This window comes from Tachyglossus aculeatus, chromosome 16, assembly GCF_015852505.1.
Source record: "Tachyglossus aculeatus isolate mTacAcu1 chromosome 16, mTacAcu1.pri, whole genome shotgun sequence".
NCBI lineage: Eukaryota > Metazoa > Chordata > Mammalia > Monotremata > Tachyglossidae > Tachyglossus > Tachyglossus aculeatus.
Genome location: NC_052081.1, coordinates 28,536,785 through 28,556,786, shown reverse-complemented (window position 1 = coordinate 28,556,786; position 20,002 = coordinate 28,536,785). Strand labels below are relative to the sequence as shown.

The window sequence follows — 20,002 nt, the reverse complement described above, 5'->3', positions numbered from 1 at the left end:
TGTGTTGTGCAGCATTGCCTTTTGCAAGAGACAAATAGTGTCCCCTGTGCTTCTACCAGTGTGTTAGGAAATGGAGAAAACAAAAACGGTTTTATAGTTTTTATAGCTTTATTTAACATTTACATTGTAAACAATTGTTTGGGTTCTTTGAAGAAATTCATGGGGAGTAATATTCCTGGGCCTTGATCTGTGGAAAGGATATGGGAGATTTGTTAGATCTTGAGTAATCAGTGTGGAATTTTCACAGATTGTAGCCAATAGAATCCCAATAGCGTGGGACAGGAAATCTGCCTATCCGTTCGTTTACATGCAATCCTTGATTTTCTGTAGAAATGGAAGTCCGGGACAACACAGATAAATGAAATTTTCAAATAATCCACAAAATTCAGATTAGCCTTTATTCCTCTTCTGTTGCTGTTGACAAGTAGCCAAATTGGATGATTCCATTTTTCACCTGTTCTTCCTTCCCCTGCTGCCTTCTGGAGAAGGTGCTATAAACATCCACATGGCCCAGAGTGCCTTATATGAAGGGGAAAGGCATGTGGTGGGGTAATCAATATGGAGGCTAGATAATCCAGTTGGATCGTTGCCCTCTGAGTAATCTGAGACTTGGTTGTATTTCTCGTTTACTTCTCAAACTATTTCAGGACTTTAAAATCATAGCTAAGTGTAGAGAAATGAACTGTTTTAGTAAGAAAATATTCCAAGGAAGAAATGGGAAGAGCATCTGGGATCTTCCACTTTCACAGGGAACTGTGTTAATTCTTTATCAACTGAGTTGAGAAAGTCACTCTGCCATGAAGTTGGTTTTAATACATGTCAGGGCTGAAAACTCAAACTTCAGCTGTTCAGCTTCCTCTTGCCTCAGAAGAGACAGTATTTACAGTTAGTCATGTTGAGAACTCTCCAGGTCCTTTTCTCTGCTGTAATTTAAAGTTAATTGACATCTTGAAATTTTGGTAATGCAACTTGAGAACTTTTTTGTGTCCCTTCTGGAACACTTTGGTTGTTTACTCAATGTTTATTTAATTGAACATCAGGAGCAAACCTCAAAAGCTAATTGTTCATTTCTTTTATTGCCTTTTTTAAGCACTGATGGAGATGAAAGCTTTTTAAAAGTTATATTTTTATTTTCTCCTTTTCTAAGCATTGTGAAGCAATTGCTTCATTTCGCTTGTGGAATGCGTTCCGTGTGACTAATATGTGTGTGAGTCAAGAATAAAAAAACACTCCAATATTACTTTTATGGTACTTTTTTAGTGCTTACTATGTGTCAAGCATTGTTCCAAGTGCAGAGTTAAACAGGTTAGATACAGTCCCTGTCTTCTGTAGGGATCATGGTCTAAGCCTAATTTAATAGTAATAATAGTTATCATACTTGTTAAGTCCTTACTATGTGCCAAGCACTGTTCTAAGACCTGGAGTAGTCAGGTTGGACACAGTCCTTGTCTCACATTGGGCTCACAGTCTTAATATCCATTTTATGGATGAGAGAACTGAGGCCCAGAGAAGTTAAGTGACATGCCCACGGTCACACAGCAGACAAGTGGCAGAGCTGGGATTAGAACCCAAGTCCTTCTGACTCCCAGGCCCATGCTGTTATCCACTGAGCCACGCTCCTCTAATTTGTATAAAGTATGGTGGACTAAAAAGGAAAAGTAAATGGGAGAAACAGAAACTGTTTCTGCTTTATACAGCAACGAAACTGAGTTGGCTTTTTATTGTTATAATGCCCTATAAGCCTGGAAAAAAAATGGTTTCTGTCAAACACTGAACTAGTCTTTTGCTGTTTATTGATTTCCCTATGCAGCAGAGAGCAGAGCTCAAGCCGACAAGATGCCTGTTCCAAGACTAATATCAATGGCTGTTTTCCAACATTAGAAACTAAAGAGGGTTTGGGAGTTATCTACTAGTCGTTTTTCAGTGTCCATCTCTAAACTTCCACTCAAAGAGAAGACCAATATTATTCACGTTTCTTGATATTTACTGAGAATTCACAATGCAACAATCCCGACAGACGGCAAGGCAAATAGACTTAAGTTCTAAACCTGGTTCCTTCTTTGGCCCTGCTTTTCTCTTAGCTTTACATCTGCCTTTCTTTTTACTTCTTATTTGTACAGTGGAAGGGGCACTATTTAACATAGGGATTGAAGCGGCTATGAAAATTAATTTGGAAGCTCGCTGAAGGGTGACCAAGAATCTGTAAGTGCTCATATTGCTAAGCATTCAAATCAGCCCTTTTTTGAAATGCTGAAAGCACGTAAAATGAAATGTAAAAATCCACACCTTGAATCTGATTTTGCTTAGTTTTATTAGTTTACCCTAAAGTGATTATTTCCTCAGCATAGTTATTTTTAATAAGGTGTTAAGTTTTAGAATTAATTACCTTTCCCAGAGTATACCACTGACACTTTACTGGTACTTAAAATTGACATAGTAACAGTTGCCATTACCATGGGAGGCATGCAGGATTCTTTGGAATCCCAAACCGTAACCTTTCCCTGACATTTATGTGTGCTCTTGACCAAATATAAGGGTAGTTTTCCGTTTTTGATTGACATTGTAATAACTCCTACACTTTCAATGACATCGAATTGATCTTTGAGCCATATGAGCTTAATATAACATAGATGGATTCATTATCTATCATGGGGGCCCTTACTTAAATGGCTGAGTGAACACCTTTCAATTTTATTATCTAAAATATAAATGATTATATCTTATATATTATCTTATTAAAAGATACTCCTGATTTTTTTGAAAAATAATGCTGCCACAGATGTACCAATATAAGACCTAATAATAATAATTGTGGTATTGGTTAAGCACTTACTATGTTCCAAGCACTGTTCTAAGCTCAGTGTAGGGAAGCAGCATTATCTAGTGGATAGAGCTTAGGCCTAGGAGTCAGAAGGACCTGGGTTTCTAATCCCGGCTCTGTCACTTAACTGCTCTGTGACCTTGAGCAAGTCACTTAACTTCTCTCTGCCTCAGTTTTCTCATCTGTAAAATGGGGATTAAGACCGTGAGCCCTATGTGGGACAGTAACTGTCCAACCCTAATATCTCGTATCTACCACAGTACTGAAAACAGGGTCTGGCACATAGTAAATGTTTAACAAATGCCACAGTTCTTATTATTATCATTATTATTATTGTTAAGCAATGCTTTCAAAGAAAAAATCCCTCCCACCCTGAAATCACTGTCCTCATTTGTGCTGCCACAATTTTAGAATGTTTATCAAAAATAACATCCTAATGCACAAATGGTAGTATTTCTGTTCCTTCAATTGTCTGGAAATTAATAGAACCTAATGAAATATTTTTTGAGTTCATACATGAGTGTATTACGTAAATATGTGCGAATTCATTTATTGGAAGCAGTAGAATACATGCCCCGTTGTATCCCTGACATTGTTGTTTCATGGGGCCTAGTTCTGAGAACTATTATTGATGGTTTTACCTTTCCTGTGTTGCAGCAAAGGTTTCTAATGCCACACTGTCCAGGATTGTCATCTCAGTTGGTTCATTAGTGTGTCTAGTGGCCTTTTCTGAGCTGTTGTTGAATTTCATGTATTGACTGAAATGTTAGTTTACCAAAATGTTAATCCTTGTTTTATGGATTTCACTATTTCTACCTCTGCTGCTGGTGCTTTGAGAGAAAGAAGGTGCTTGAGGAGCTAGAGTCTTTTCAGAAATTTTGAGAAGTAGTTATTTATAAACTTGCTTTCTTCAGGTTGTGTCTCATTTGGAATTAATTAACATGCATTTTATGATTCTCTCCATTTAAAAAGTATACATCTTTTACAATTATAAAGTCTCAACTAAGATGTCAGTTGACACTGATTATAGTAGTTAAGAATTCATAAATACTTTTTCTTCCAAAAGCACACTCCTCTGCTACTCGCATTATCCTGTATATCTTTAGAATATCCCTGTGAGGGAGGGAGGGAAATTATATAATTATCATTTTATCAATGGAGGAACCAAGATACAGGGAGGAAAAGAGCATGGCCTAGCAGTTAGAACACGGGCCTGGGAGTCAGAAAAATGTGGGTTCCGATCCCAATTCTGCCACTTGCTGCTGTGTGACCTTGAGCAAGTCACTTCTCTGTGACTCAGTTTTCTAATCTGTAAAATGGGAATTGATACTGTGAGCCCCATGTGGGAAAGGGACTCTGTCCAATCCAATTTGCTTGTATCCACCCTAGGACTTAGCACAGTGCTTGGCACATAGTAACACTTAACACATACCATAATTATTTGTTATTATCAACATGACTATCACTATTATTAGTTAGCATGAATTGCCCATGTCTATAGAACTAATCTGTGGTGAAAACGGGAACACAATCCAGTCTTCTGACTCCCAGTTTAGTGCTGATTCCAGTGAAATCGTATCAAGGGTTTTGATTTTCTAGTCTCTTCTCTCAGTGATATTTTCTTATATCCCAGAATTCTTCAAGGAATGACAGATCAACTTTTTGATGTTAGGAGTGGATTGGTGAGCCCCTGAATATTGGGGCTGCCATATATAAGGACCAGAGTTTTGTAAGACCTTACACTTGTATTTCTGGGATTTTGGTTGGTTCAAGAGCACCCTGAGCCAATTTAAGCAAGCATCTGTTTTGAAACAAACCTTCCCAAAGAGGTCTGATTGATCCCTAGTTGGCCCTAATTGTCCAAGGCTTCCCTAGAGTCCAAGACAGTTTCTGGATTTCTAACATATTCTTATCTTTGTTTTCTGACTTAATTTGTTTCTTGGCTTTTCCTTCTCCCCCTAAACTGTCCCTATCCATTTCCCCATAAAAACTTCTTGGAGGTCTTCTGGGCCAGGGGCTAGTCTGGATTGGATATCTGGGGGCAACCAGCACTGCCCTAGGGCCTGGACTGGGGCAAGGGACAACTCTAGATTCTGAAAGAGACCTTCATCAGGCCAATTTTGCTGCATTTTAGAATTGCTGTCTTTTTTTTGAAATGTTATAGTAAGTGAATTTTAAAAGTTAACATTATATCTCTTTTGCTGTAATGTTGAGCATATAAAAATAGAATTAACATTACATACAATTACGTGTAATTGCATACATATTATGGGGTCAGCCAAGCAATCTCAGAGTTCTGAATGTTCAAGTAATAATTTTTAAAATGTCAGAATTGCCTAAAACTTACCACCTTAAACATGCTTCTCTTTGTTTTTCCCTTTCACGCAGTCGAGTCATTTGTAGTTCACTTAAGTTCATGCTTCCATCGCTGGTTCCAAGTCCTCAAGTACTCCCCTGAGGGCTGGTGTTCCAAAGCAGTGGGAAAGTCACTGACTTTATCTTTTAGAGTAGCTGAATCTGCATGGGGCAGTTAAAAATATATGCAAATTTACATGCTTCTTAATATCTCTAATGAAATATGCTTCTTTAACTAGCTTATCCCAGAGAACTATTCTATTAGTGCTTTCCTCATTATTCAACGTGGCTGTTCTGAAAAACTATAGGATGAGGTTGACCAGGTGAAGAATTTCTTCCCCCATCCTCTCCAACTGCCATGAGAAGCTGTGAGACCTATTGGATAAAGCATGGGCCTGGGAGTCAGAAGGACCTGGGTTCTAATTCTGCTCTGCCACTTGTCTGCTGTATGACCCTGGGTGAGTCACTTAACTTCTTTGTAAACTGAGGATTAAGACTGTGAGTCCCCTATGGGACATGGATTGTGTCCAACCTCATTATCTTTTATCTATCCCAGCGCGTAGAACATAATAAGCGCTTAACAAATACCATAAAACAATAGCATTGTCCCAGATGCTTCTGATTGACCCGGAACTCCATCTGTTGAACATCTGCTGCCTAAGTGTTCTTGTCATTCAGTGCCTCTGCCCTCATAGCTGCCTGCCTGGCTGGACTCTAGAAATAGTTCTGAAGCTCCCTAAAGGTGGCAAGGGAATGGAGAAGTAGAATTGGCCTTGGAAAAGCAGAGCTTTGAATCAACTGTTAATCTGGCAGATATATTGATGTTAGGGTTTTCGAGGCAGGACTCGTGATACATGGCTCCAAACATTGATTTTGTCTTCCCAGAACAATCCCTACTTACATTAACTTAAGTGTGTATTGTGTGGTTTGATCATTGCCGATTCGTGTTAAAATTTGAATGCAACCATGCTCCAGTCCTGAGCAGACATGACCAATGTTAGTTGTCACTAAATTGCTACAAATTAATCAAGATGATATTGTAAAGTACAGTAAACTGCAGGGCATAGACTTTAGTTTTCTGTATATTTGAAGTTTCTATTATCGTTATCCTCATCATTATCATCAATGGCAATTATTGAGTACTATGTTTAGAGAGCACTATTCTAAGCACTTGGGAGATTACAGTACAATAGTTGGCAGATACGTTCCCTGCCCACAACAAGCAATTGTAGTTATGACAGGTTTTTAAAATATCAGACTTTGTAGCTGACTTTCCAGAAATCTAGTTTAACTTTGGTTTCTTTTTGCTATTTAATTTGAATAATGAGCAATTTTAAAAACCGCAGTCCAAGCATGCTTGATTATTCTGACCGAAATGAAACCATACTCATACTTTATCAGCATTCTGTGTCCTGTTTTTTTCCATTTTGAAGATAACAAGTCTAAACCTTTCCCATGGGTTTCATTTTAAGGTGAAACCTCAGTTGTGAGGTTCTTTTCTCCCTCCATTTTTCTTCCACTTAGAAACCATAGTCTTGGGAAGATATCTGGGTCAGGAAGAAGGTTAGGCAGGAGAAGATTCCAATGAATAATGCATTCAACACCACAGACCAGCAGAAATTTTCATTCAGATTCTATCTTCTCTTTGGTTTTACCAAAAACATTAATTTTGATATCATACTGAAATTGGTTCTTTTGTTTATTAGGGCAGCTGAGACCAGCCCATTTTTTAAAAAAAACCTCCACGTGTGTGCTGTGTATGTGTGTCTGTCTATCTCTCCTTCTCTTTCTCTCGAGAAAAGGAAAATGTTACAGTCTGTGCCAAATCAAGAAACCAGCAGCTCTGAAATTAAAAGCATTATTGGCTTGATTCCCAGAGCCGTAGAAAGCATAACCCCACCCTGTTGCACCCAACCACTGGCCTTTTCTGGCTTTCTGAAGCTGCCTTCTCAAATGCCTGGCTAGTAGTTCTGGTGATCAGCTTCAACCTGATTGACTTTTGGTGGTTTAGTTCTCGCAGCATTTTCTGTTGCATTGTTTAGTAAATTGTATATGGTATTTTAATGTAAAAGTCCCATTTGTGATTTTTACTGACTTTATGGATCCAAGAACGCCCCCCCCTCCCCCCCCCCCCCCATGCACCACACACACGGGCCCCTCTCCATTAGTCAGATATTTGGAAATGACAGGTTGCAGATGGAAAGGTAATTCCTAGTAAATACAGCTCTTCCTTGGCCTCCGTTCCTATTAATTAAGAAACCTTTGTTCTGGAGTTTTGTTCTGCCTGTCTGGATCATGGTGTACACACAGGATGAACCTTTTGACATGGAAGATTCCCTCTATAAGGAATCTTATTTCCCACTTCCAGTGGCTGATCATCTCCCTACGTCTTGAAACAGGGTTTCAGGGTTATGCAGGGGTTTTCAACAAACCAGGCTTCTTTGCATATTGATCGATTCTCTCCATTTGAAACCTTGAGTATGGCTTTTGATGCTGCATTAGTTTTAAATCTAACTGGGTTAAGGCAAAAGCATCACAATGGCTTCTAAGGATACCCCTAGGACCACAATATGCCTATAATGGATTGATACCAATGCCACCAGTGCCACAAGAGAATTTAAGATAAAAGCCATGGTTAGGTCATTTAATGTATGCTTTGGGTTGAATACCTTCTGAAGTCCCTTGCCTCTCAATTGAACCCTGTATCCTTCAGAAGAAATGAGCCAGGAGCCAAAGAAAGAGGATGGGGATGGGGAAGCAGCATGACCTAGTGGAAAGAGCATGGGCCTGGGAGTTAGAGGACTTGGATTCTAATCCAGGCCCTGCCACTTGTCTGCTGTGTTGCCTTGGGCAAGTCACTTAACCTAAGTCCCTCCACTGTAAAATGGAGATCAAGACTGTAAGCCCTTTGTGGGACAGGGATTTTCCTACCTGATTATCTAGTATCTACCCCAACGCTTAGTACAGTGCCTGGCACATAGTAAGTGCTTAACAAATACCTTTAAAAAAAAAAAATGAGTGCAGTGTACCAGTTCCTCTCAGATCCAGATACCCTTATCGTTTCAGCATTAACTTCTGGTCATGCTTAAATCTCCTTCCCCAATAAATGGTTCTCCTTCCCAACTGTCTCATAGAGATGATTATTTCCTAGGCCAGTTATGTACCTCCAAGTTGTTTTCTGAGTCCCTCAATCTCCGAACTGAGAAATAGCACCCCCTATTCAAGCCGGTACTCATAGACCAAAGACAATAGTTTAGATTACATTTGGTCTTCTTTAGGTAAATATTGATAGTTTGAACCATTTGGCACAAAAATCATCGGATAATCTTGAAAGTTTTATCAATGGTATTTGTTGAGTGCTTACTATGTGCAGAGCACTGTATTAAACTTCTGGGAGCCTACATTATAACAGGGTTGGTTGACACAGTCCCTGCCCACAAAGAGCTTATAGTGTAGAAGAGAAGACAGACATTAAAATTAGTAATTAAATTACATAAGTGCACGTATGAGTGCTGTGGGGTCTGAGGATGGGGTGAATATCAGTTGCTTAAAGGATACAGATCCCACTATATAAATAATGTTGTGCAGAAGGGAGTGTGAGTAGGAAAAATGAGGATTAGTTTGGTAAGACCAATTAGAGGAAATGTGATTTTGGGCAGGCTTTGAAGGTGGGGAGATTGGTGGTCTGTCAGATATGAAGAGGGAGGGACTTCCAGGCAAGAGGACGATGTGGGCAAGGAGTTGATGGTGAGACAGGATGAGATCAAGGAACTGTGATTAGGTTGGAGTTAGGGGAGTGATATTCAGACTAGATCTGTAATAGGAAATCAGTGAGATAAGGTAGGAGGAGAAGAACAGATTGAGTGCTATTTTAAGGAAATGATAAGGAGTTTCTCTTTAGTGGGGAGGTGGTTGGGCAAACATTGGAGGTGTTTGTGCGGTGGGGTGATGTGGACTGAATTCATTCATTCATTCAGTCGTATTTATTGAGCACTTATTGTGTGCAGAGCACTGTACTAAGCGCTTGGGAAGCACCAATCAGCAACATATAGAGACAGTCTGAATGGTATTTGTAGAAAAATGATCCGTGCATCAGAGCAAAATGTGGACTGGGGAGGTGAGAGACAGGAGGCAGGGAGGTCAGCAAGGAAGCTGATGCAGTAGTTAATGCAAGAAATGAGAATTTCTTGAATCAGTATAGTAGTGGTTTGGATGGAGAGGAAGGGGAGGATTTTAGAGATGTGAAGATAGAACTTGATAGGATTCTGTGACAGAGTGTATATGTGGGTGGAATGAGAGAGATGAGTCGACTTAAAGCCCACATTTTCCTGCTCTCTCATGTCACAAATACTTTTTTTAAAGCTAAGAGACCTAGTTTCTGATATGTGTCAGTTAATCTGGCAATGGGATTAATTCAAATTGTGAATGACTTGAAGAGCCATAATAAACAACCAGAGTATTTAGAAACTTTGCAGTCTTCCAGATCATTTGTATATCCCTCTAGACTGTAAGCTCATTGTGGGCAGAGAACCTGTTCAACAACTCTGTTATGTTGTACTCTCCCAAATGCTCAGTATGGTGTGTTCTGCACACAGTAAGCGCTCAGTAAATATGATTGAATAAATGCTCTACACACAGTAAGTGACGAATAAATATGACTGATACGCCTGGATTTTTAATTTCCATATTTACTTATTTTTTTAACTACACCTGATAATCAGACTTCATCCATCCATGGCACACTCCATGGAAGATTTTGTTTACTATGTCTGTTCCAAAACATTGTGCCAGGATTTGAGGAGTGGTTTATGTCTTGGTTTTTGATCAAAACTTACAGAAAAGTAACACGCTTCCAAGATAAAGATTTTCTAATGTTCAGTTGATTTTAAAACAGAAAAATTTGGATTTCTGCAAGCATAATTTTATATAACATCAAGTAATTTGCATATGTAGCATAGCAAAAAGTTTTTTACTATAACATTTTGGAATTCACTTCAGCAGTTATTTAAAATTGTTATTAAAGTAATCGAGGCTTGCTGCCTCACTAAAGCCATTGAAGTATACCAGCTTTCAAATTGCTTGGTTAGAAATATAGGATTTAAGTTGAACAGAATTGCCATGAATTTCATGCTTGATTGCAGCAATTAGTTTAGATTAAATGACGGTGTTTCATCAGTATTAGCAGGGTCTGAAATATATTTATTAATTAAATTATTGGATTGTGCATATTGTGAAATTAATAGCATAAAATGGCATCATCTCATTTTTAAGCATAAGAAGTTTCTTGTGTTTAAATTTCTGAGTAAATGACATTGTAAGTGTCCTAGGTTTCCTGGAATTAATGATTAAAGTGCTGCCAACATCTTATTTCATGAAATAGCTACAAAGTTCACCGATTGCAGAGCTAAAGTTATATATCTCTATATCTCATACTGTTTAATAAATGAGAGATATACAAAAGGAATATTTTCATTGAATTATTTCAAATATATGGTAGAACAGCAAGTCTTATTTTAAATTATTTTGAATTGATTACAGAATAGAATGGAAAGTAGTGTTCAGATGAAGGTGAATGAAAAAGGTCAGCTGGAACTATTTCTGAGTCTGCCCTGAAAAGTTGCCCAGAAAATGACATGTGGCTCTGAGACCTGGTATGTGTATTGAATGGCATTTGAGAAAATGATGTAAGTTATTATGTCCACTACCAGCATACCCTACAATGCAGCCACAGTATAGTCCTTGAAAACGTGGTTGTATCGTGAGACATGTTTTCCCATGCATTCACATACAGTTTGCTAGGCTCTTTTCCAAAACCCTCCCTTCCCTTGTATCTAGGGGATGCCCTGTCCCACTTTTCGCCAAACTCAACCCACTCCTCTGTTGTTTCCCCACCCTACACTCCAGTATTTTAATAAGTTTTGTGATCATGGTTCATAGCAATAGCTATTGCTGTCAACATGGCTAGCTCCATCACTCTACCCCTCTGCATTGCAGCCCCAGGCAGGAGAAGAAAAAGAGGTGGGGAAGGGATTAGCCAGTTCCCTACATCAGCCATTGCCCTGGCCCTGCCCAGCGTCTGTTTCCAAAGCTGGGGCTGGGAAAGGGAGGTTGAGCTAAAAGAGGAACCTGGGGAGTAATACTACCTCGAACACTGTCATGGCAAGAGAGGATGCACTATGTACCCGTCACGGGGCTGGAAAAGTAAGTTTGATTTAACCATGGTGAGGACACCCACAGGTTCAGACAGCTGTGATGAAGATGCATGGAGTAGCCAGCAGTGGTAAATTAGTATCAATATGGTGTAGTGGATAGTATCAGCATGGCCCTGGGAGTCAGTAGAGCAAGGGTTCTAATCCTGGCTCCACCACTTGTCTGCTGTGTGAAGTTGGACAAATAACTTCACCTCTAAGTGCCTCGGTAACCTCATCTGTAAAATGGGGATTGAGATTGTGAGCCCCATGTGGGACAGGGACTATGTCCAACTCGATTTGCTTGTATCCACCCAGCACATAGTAAGCACTTAACAAATACCATAGTTATTATTATTATTATTATTATTCATGGTTTTCAACAGCCCCAGTTAGGATGCCTGTGGATTTCAGCATCAACTGTCCATGTACATAAGGAGGGCTGGAATGTTGCCAACTTGTACTTCCCAAGCGCTTAGTACAATGCTCTGCACACAGTAAGCACTCAATAAATACAATTGAATGAATGAGTGAATGAATGAATGAATGGAAGATACCATTCAGCAGTGGAGCCTGGGGAGCAAGGGCACTGAGTTCAGGATGCGAATGACCAAAAAGCAGAGCAGGGCAGAGCAGGAGGAAGGATGGCCTAAGAGATCGAGGGGCAGGGCTTGTAGATCCGGGGCCATGTCATCTCTCTGAGCAAGGATTTTGTGTATTGTGCTCATTTGGTACCATGCCTGCACATTTAAAACTGAGTTGGCAAAATCTGTCATGAAACCGAGTAAGAATGGGCTTTATTTGGAGAGGATGTCCCCTGTTTGTGTTTTTGTCCCTGGGTTCTAGCCACAGCGCCTGCAAGGCCAGAATCACAGCCAATTCTACCAGGGCTTATGTTTTCACTATGCATTTTGGCTAGGTTGACGTAAGAGATTTAGGGAACTACTGTCTGACAACATGAGCCTGTTTTTAATAGATGGTTCCGTAGCGTTTAAAGAAATGATTTACTTACACGAGTGCCTGTGCACAGAGTGCCTGTGCGCAGTTTCAGATATCATGAGTTATCTTTAATGCAGGGTTTTGAGGGATTATAACCTGTGAGTTTTTTTGAACTGAGTGCACTTAATAACATCGACAGCACTAAGATGGTTTCTCTATTACCAGGATCAATAGAAACTTCTAATATCTCAAGTTACATGGCAGTATAAGAAATCATCAAAAATTAAGTTTTGAATGGTCAGGTGTGAATCCCTGCATTTATTTAGGATTCAATGTTTGATGGTTACTGGCTTTGAGTCACCAGAATTATATTCATTTTACCCAAAGAATCCTTGGGTGGAACAGTAGGATAGCTTCTCTCCTTGATGCTCAATCAGTTGTATTTATTGAACACTTACCCTGTGCAGGGCACTGTACTAAGCACTTGGGAAAGTACAACACGGCAGTATAACAGACACATTCCCTGCCCACAACCAGATCATTAGGCCTCTTCCTTCTTACATCCCTTAACTTTTCCTCCCTTATAGCTCACTGTGGAATTTTTGTCCAGGAATCTCTCCTGACTCTTCCTGACACCCAGAAAAAGCCTAGGCCAATATTGTTTGGGCACTCTTCTGCTTGGAAATTAACCAGATTGCCGGCTTGGAAATTAACTAAATTGCTTCTTGATGCCCTTTCTCGCCCTAAGAATGAAAGACCATGTGTAGAAAAAGTCTTTCACAAAAGGAAACTCAAGTTGATATGCAAAGTCACGGTTCCAGTCTACTAGTCCAGAGGAAATGCTTTCTCCCCTATGCATACTTTCTGAGAAACACTGTGATGATGTTACTAGGATACTTTGAATGGACATATTTGCTTTTTCTTCTCTCAAAGCCCAGCACCACTGCCTGGCTTTCATTTTTTTCCAACAAAATTTACATTTAAACGGCTGGTTGTTTCAGCCATGTGATTTTCTGCTTTGTTGTCTTAATTGGTTTTAGCTTAGAACCAGAGATACTTATGAAATTAAAAAGCACATAATTTTCCAAAAACATTAAAAAATTTAGTCCAACTGGTGTGTTCTACTGATCTCTATGTATTTCTTTTCTCAGAGGTAGCAGTAGAGATAAAAAAAATGCATTGGTAGAAGTAAATATATGCTGGTTATGTATTTTGCATAAATAAATAATGAGCAATATTAAACCCATATAAATTGTTCACATTTAACTTCTTACTGTTACTGAGGCAGAAAATTCACACTCCTTTAAAATTGTATGAGTTTGTAGGCATGTATAGAATATATGGCAGCCAAACCCTCTGATGTGTTGCACAATGGCGCCTGCATTTATTATTGAATTTTTTAAAAGTACACTCACATAAAAACAACTTTGTCTAAGATAAATTGAATTTTATGCAGAGGCTGGCAATATAATATTTCATTAAGAAAGCACTGCATTTTCAAGACTGCATTTCTCTAATTCATTCTGTACCCCACAGCCTTGAACTGCTATTTCAAGGGAAACTCAGAAACATCTTTAATTGTACTGCCTAAGTTCTGGTTCATGTTATTCTTAAAGTTGAAATCTTTAAAAAGCCAAATCTTATTACTGACTGTGTATTCTCAATTCCAATGTTTTTCTCAGGTTCCTGTTGTTGCTCCTAACATTCAGAGTTCAGTACTTGTGGTACATTAGAGTAGAATTTGCCATACAGTCATTTCTTTGAAAATGCAGTGGTGGTGTTCTTTAAGAACCCACATTAAAGAAAGCTTGTGTTTTGGCACTCAGTCTACATATAACACTGCATGTATGTGCACAATCATTTCTTCACTCTAGAACACATAATTATTCTTATGTAAGGGTGTAAGCTCATTATGGTCAGAGAATGTGTCTAACAGATTATTGTACTGTCCAAGTATAATGCTCTGCACACAGTAAACACTCCTTTGATTGATATCCTGTGCTTCTCTTGTTCTCTCCCAAACACTTAGTACATTACATTGCCCCCAGTGGATGCTCACTAAATATCATTATTCATACTATTTTATGGCAGGATTGACTCTATGTGAGTTTATTGTACTTACCTGCCACTAAATATCACTAAATATCATTATTCATACAATTTTTTTGGCAGGATTGACTCTGTGTGAGTTTATTGTACTTACCTGCCAATTAAGCTTTATGTGAAAATGCTACATTTATATGTGGCATATGCATGAGTACTTTTAAATGTTTCTAATCCCTCCTCTCATCCTTAAGGTTTTGGGAAAAATTTACACTTTGGAACAAAGATGTCTCTCATTTACTACCCACAGAAACACTGGTAGGGATTTTTTTTCCAATCCAGAAACCTGAAATGACTAGTAGTAGATAGTCTAGAATGGAAGAGAAACGATTTCAGAATTTGTTCCTGTCAAGTGATCATCCAGAGATGAGGGGAACAGAATATTCCCATAAACTGTTGGTGGAGAAATCTTCTGCACTGTATTAAGCACTTGGGAAGAATATAATGCAGTAGAATTGATAGACACATTCCTTGCCCATGAAGATGTTACCGGCTAGTGGGGAAGGCAAGCATTAATCAATCAGTATTATTTATTGAGTGCTCACTGGGTGCAGAGCACTGTAGTAAGTGCGTGGGAGAATGCAGTACAACAGAGTTGGGGGACACAGAGAGCTTACAGTCTAGAGACAAGCCATCCTGCGTGGGTTCCACCCTTCTGATTTTGGCTGCTGATCCAGTGACTCCTGCTGCAGTTCTGGCCTCCCCTGGAATCCCCATAATGGCTTTGGTCAGTAGGGTAACCTGGGGGCTCTCGGTAGGCACAGAACTTGTTCTAGAAGCAGTTGAAACTGAGACACATCTTGGGCTCCAGAGTGGAGGGTCGTGGCTGATGCTGCCATTTCAAAATTGAGATTTCCCTTCCCAAACGTAGTCCCGGGCCCACTTTTGCCCAAGGGAGGCGAAGAAACCCCAGTAGTGATAGCTCCCTTGTGGAATAGCTTGGTAACCAAACACCCCCAGTACCATGACACAAGTGTTTGGGGACTTTCAGAACCTCCTTCCAACAATGTGACATTAAAAAATAATAACAATTTACTGATGTGTACATAAGTGCTGCGGGGGCTGACATTGAGGTGAATATCAAGTGCTTACAGAGTACAGATCCATCATGTATTTCTCCAGTCTGCCACAAAAATCACCTTAGATGTGACATCTTCATTGAACAAGAAATATAAAGAAGATCATGTCAGAGGGTTGTCTTAGTTGTGTAGTACAGGTCTTGATTTCTCATACTAGCATTAAAATATTAAAATGCACAATAAAATGAAAAAATACTGCCAGTGTACCAGTGGTTGGGTAATCTACCATTTACTTGAGTTTTATCTGTGCTTAGTAATTTTCCTCTTTGTGCAATTCCAGTGACTGTATTATTTAAAGAGGTTATTCACTAAACAATAGGAAATAATCACACCTGAATGAGAAGAAAAGCTCATTATGTGAAATGGGCTTTAGTTTATTAGCACACTGTGTACACAGTTTTGTACAATAATAGGATAGACATTAAATTAAAAGAAATGTAACTTATGTGCAATGGAAATTTCTACTTATGTTCAGATGTTAATGCAAGCCATGATTTGGTTTTATAGGTACATTGAAAAGTATACATTGATGATAATCTTAGATGCACTTTCTTAATCCTTGTTAGAGCACTGGCTTAGTTTTTCCTCACTTGGAAACTCAAACGAAGGGCATGAACGGTTTTAATTGAGTCATGTAAAAGTGTGTTTCAAGTTGTTAGGAAATTTGCTTTTATCAACTTTATACAAAGGCCAACCACTAGCAGTTGGCAACAGTCAGACAAGAGAAATGATATCCAATTGTGTAGGGGTCTACAACCAACTACAGTAATTGGAAAAGTAACCATGACACATTTCAATCGAGGCCTGAATATCTACAGTTTATTATATTCCAGGCAGCATCCATTACCAGAAATGTGGAGCCAAATGAACTCTAATATTGCACTCTTCACCAGGCATTCCATAGCTAGCAAAAACATTAAGATAATGCTGTTAAAATAAGAATTTCCTTTATAAGGCAGACTGAAACACGGTAAAAATGACAGTTTTAATGAACACTCTGAGTTAGTATTCACTTAGATAAGCAATGGAGTTATCCTGGATATTAGGGGAAACAAAAGACTACCTAAAGCTCTTTCCTCTCTGGTGTCATATTATCCACTGCTGATAACAACCTGAAGTTCAAATTCATTTCAGTTCATTTTCAAAAGTCAATGATATCATGATGTTCATAGCAACAAAATAGCATCATCAGTGCTACATTGAGTCAGGTCAATGGTCCTTTCATCCCAGTATTCTATGACGTTAGTCCTGTAAGATGTTTGGGAGAATAATAATAATAATGATGGTATTTGTTAAGCACTTACTATGTGCCAAGCACTGTTCCAAGCTCTGAGCTCTGTTCTAAGTGCTGTAAACTGGTTGCCCTCCACATCTAACAGTATGGCTGGGAATGAGTCTTCTAACATCAATCCACCAATAGTATTCATTCCTTCAATCATATTTATTGAGCGCTTGCTGTGTGCAGAGCACTGTACTAAGTGCTGATTGAGTACCTACCATGTATAGAGCACTGTTCTGAGTATTTGGGAGGGTATAGTCGAATCAGCTTACAGGAGCCCTGCCCTCAAGGACCCTTTAGCCAGGGAAATATATTAAGGGGATTACAGGTGTTCATTCAGTTGTATGTACTGAGGCTTAGTGTATGCACAGTTACCAGGCAGTAACAGACTCTGAAGATCTGTACCTAAGTGCTATGGGAGATACTTAAATGCTACAGATTTGTGGAAGAGAATGAATACACAGTGGGGAGCTTAGAAATTAATCAGAGAAGGCCCTTGAAGGAGATGTGATTTCAGAAGAGCTTTGAAAAAGGGGAGAACAATGGTCCATCAGATGAAAGGAAAAGATGTAAACAGACAGTAGGAGAATAAAGAGCAGGGAACAGAGAATAGATGAATTTAAGAGGAATGAAGTGTGTAAGCTGGGGTGTAGTGGGAGAAGAAAGTGGATAATTAGAAGGGAGAGAGTGGATTGAAAATCCTAAAGCTAAAATAGTTCAGTTTCTGCTTGATGTGGAGTAGAATCTCAGCAGAATAAAGTATATAGCATGGCCTAGGGAAAGGAGCATGGGCCTGAGATCAGGAGACTTGCCAAGCAGTTGATTAATGGTATTTATTGAGCACTTGTGTGCAGAGCACTTTACTGAACTCTTGGGAGAGTACAGATCAGTAGAGTTGGAATATATAATTCCAACCTACCAGTAGTTTACAGGGTAGAGCGGGAGATAGACATTAAATTACAGAGGAATTAGAGATTGGGGAAATGTACATACAAAGGGTATAAATAAAAGCATTGTGGGGCTGAGAGTAGGATGACTATCACATGCTTAAGGGATCTAGATCCAAGAGCAGAAGAGAGAGCGAGTAGAGGAAATGAAGGTTTAGTCTGGGAACGCCTTTTGGAGTAGATGTGGTTTTCTTTAGTGCTTTTGAGGTGGGGAGAATGGTGGTTGTCACATGTGAAGGAGGAGAGAGGTGCAGATCAGAGGGAAGATGTGGGCAAGGGGTCGACAGTGAGAGAGGTGAGGTCAAGGTACGGTGAGTAGACTGGCATTAGAGAAGCGAAGTATGTTGGTTGGGTTGTAGCGCGAGATCAGTGAGTTCAGGTAAGAGGTCAGCTGATTGAGGGATTTAAGGCTGATTATAAGGAGTTTCTGTTTGATGTAGAGGTGGGTGGGGAACCCTTGGAAGTTTATGAGAAATTGGGAGATATGGACAGTTTTTTTTGTAGTTTTTTGTGTTTGGTTTTTGTGTGTGTGTGTTTTTTGTTTTTCTAGAAAAATGATCTGGGCTGCAGAGTGAAGTATTGACTGGAGATGGGAGAGACAGGAGGCAAGGAAGTCAGCAAGGGAGCTGATGAGTATTCAGAGTGGGATATGATAAGTCCTGGAGTCAGCTTCTTAGCAGTTTGGATGGGGAGGAAACAGCATGTTCTTGAGATGTTGTGAAGGTAGAACCAACAGGATTTGGTGACAGATTGACTATGTGCGTTGAATGAGAGACATGTTAAGAATAATGCCAAGGTAACGGGTTTGTGGGTCTGGTAGAATTGTAGTGGTGTCTTCAGTGATGGGAAAGTCAAGGAGAGTGTTTGTGTGGGAACCTTGGGTATGTCCCTTAATTTCAATGTGCCTCAGTTTCCTCATCTGCAAAATGGTGGTTCTGTTCTCTCTCCCTTTTAGACTGTGTCCCCCTAGAGGGACAGGGATCGCATCACCCTGATTATCAATCAGTGATATTTATTGAGCTCTTACTATGTGTAGAGCACTGTACTAAAAAATGGCATCATGCCATGACATTTGCCTACTGCAGACCTCTGAATGGGAATAAGGAAGCAGACAAGGCAATTTTTGGTCCTCTTACCAAGCAGGCTTCAGGATCCACTGGTGATGCCAAGATGCCTTATAGAAAGGCTGTTGGGTATTTTGCCAGTAATCAGACAGAATTTTGGATTGCTTTGGCTTTCAGATTCAGTTAGTTGGGAATCTAAAATTGGGCGGAAACCTTGGTGGAAGCAATGGAAAGATTATTAGTTCAAGATCCTCAGGGGGAGAGGCAGGGAGTCAAGATAAAGCCTTGGAAAATAAACTCTAACAGGTTTAGAGTACTTCAAGGATTTAAAGAGAGCTGCCTGCTATTCAGAATGATAGTTCTGCTATCTCAGGGATAAACTGCTCTTAACGCCATCCTCGAACTTAGAATTTAATTGGTTGTGAAAGCTTTGTCTTAGATCAAAATTGAACTTGAAACCATTTTGTTATAAATAGGGGGTTGGTTGCTGAACCTATGTCTGATATCATATTTTTAACAAAATTACCGAACATTTTGTCTTTAATTACAGATAAGCAGTAGAGCTACATTAAGGCAGTTATATTGAGTCAGCGAAGTTCCACAGTGGGGTAACAGGCTTCAATGGAGATTAAGTGGATTGTGTCAGCCCCTGCTGGAAAATCGACCTGGTGACATTTAAGCTCCTCCTCTCTCCCCCTCCCCTCCTACCTCTTGGCCTCTCTTGCCCCACCATGCCCATGTTCTTTAAAGTTCCCTGGCCCCCAAAGCCCTTTTTAAAATTGTTCTCCCACCTCCCCCTGTGTGCTTCCCAAACACCTGTGCCCTGAATCCTCCTCCCTACCCTGTGCCTCTGAATTTTCTTCCCATTCCCACATTCTTCCCTTTGCCCCAATCTGCCACCAAAATTTAATTTTTTTTTACATGCTCTGGCAGTGGCTCTGTTGATGATGGCACAGCTAGTCTTATTCATTCATTCAATCGTATTTATTGAGTGCTTACTGTGTGCAGAGCACTTTACTGCCCCAGCCCCAGCTAAAAATAATAATTCTGGAATTTGAGCACTTACCTATATGCTAAGCACTGTGCTAAGTGCTGGCGTAGATACAAGATCATCAGGTCCCATATAGGCCTCACAGTCCAGGTAGGAGGGAAAACAGGCATTGAATCACCATTTTGCAGATGAAGGAACTGGGCCCAGAGAAGCTAAGTGAATTACCCAAGGTCACA

General features: G+C 39.6%; 1 protein-coding gene across 1 annotated transcript in view; it reads left to right on the top strand.

Annotated features, from left to right (window-relative positions):
* ATRNL1 (attractin like 1) overlaps positions 1-20,002 on the top strand; it is a 602,420-nt gene that overhangs the window by 408,557 nt on the left and 173,861 nt on the right. The gene's annotated exons all lie outside the window — the stretch shown is intronic.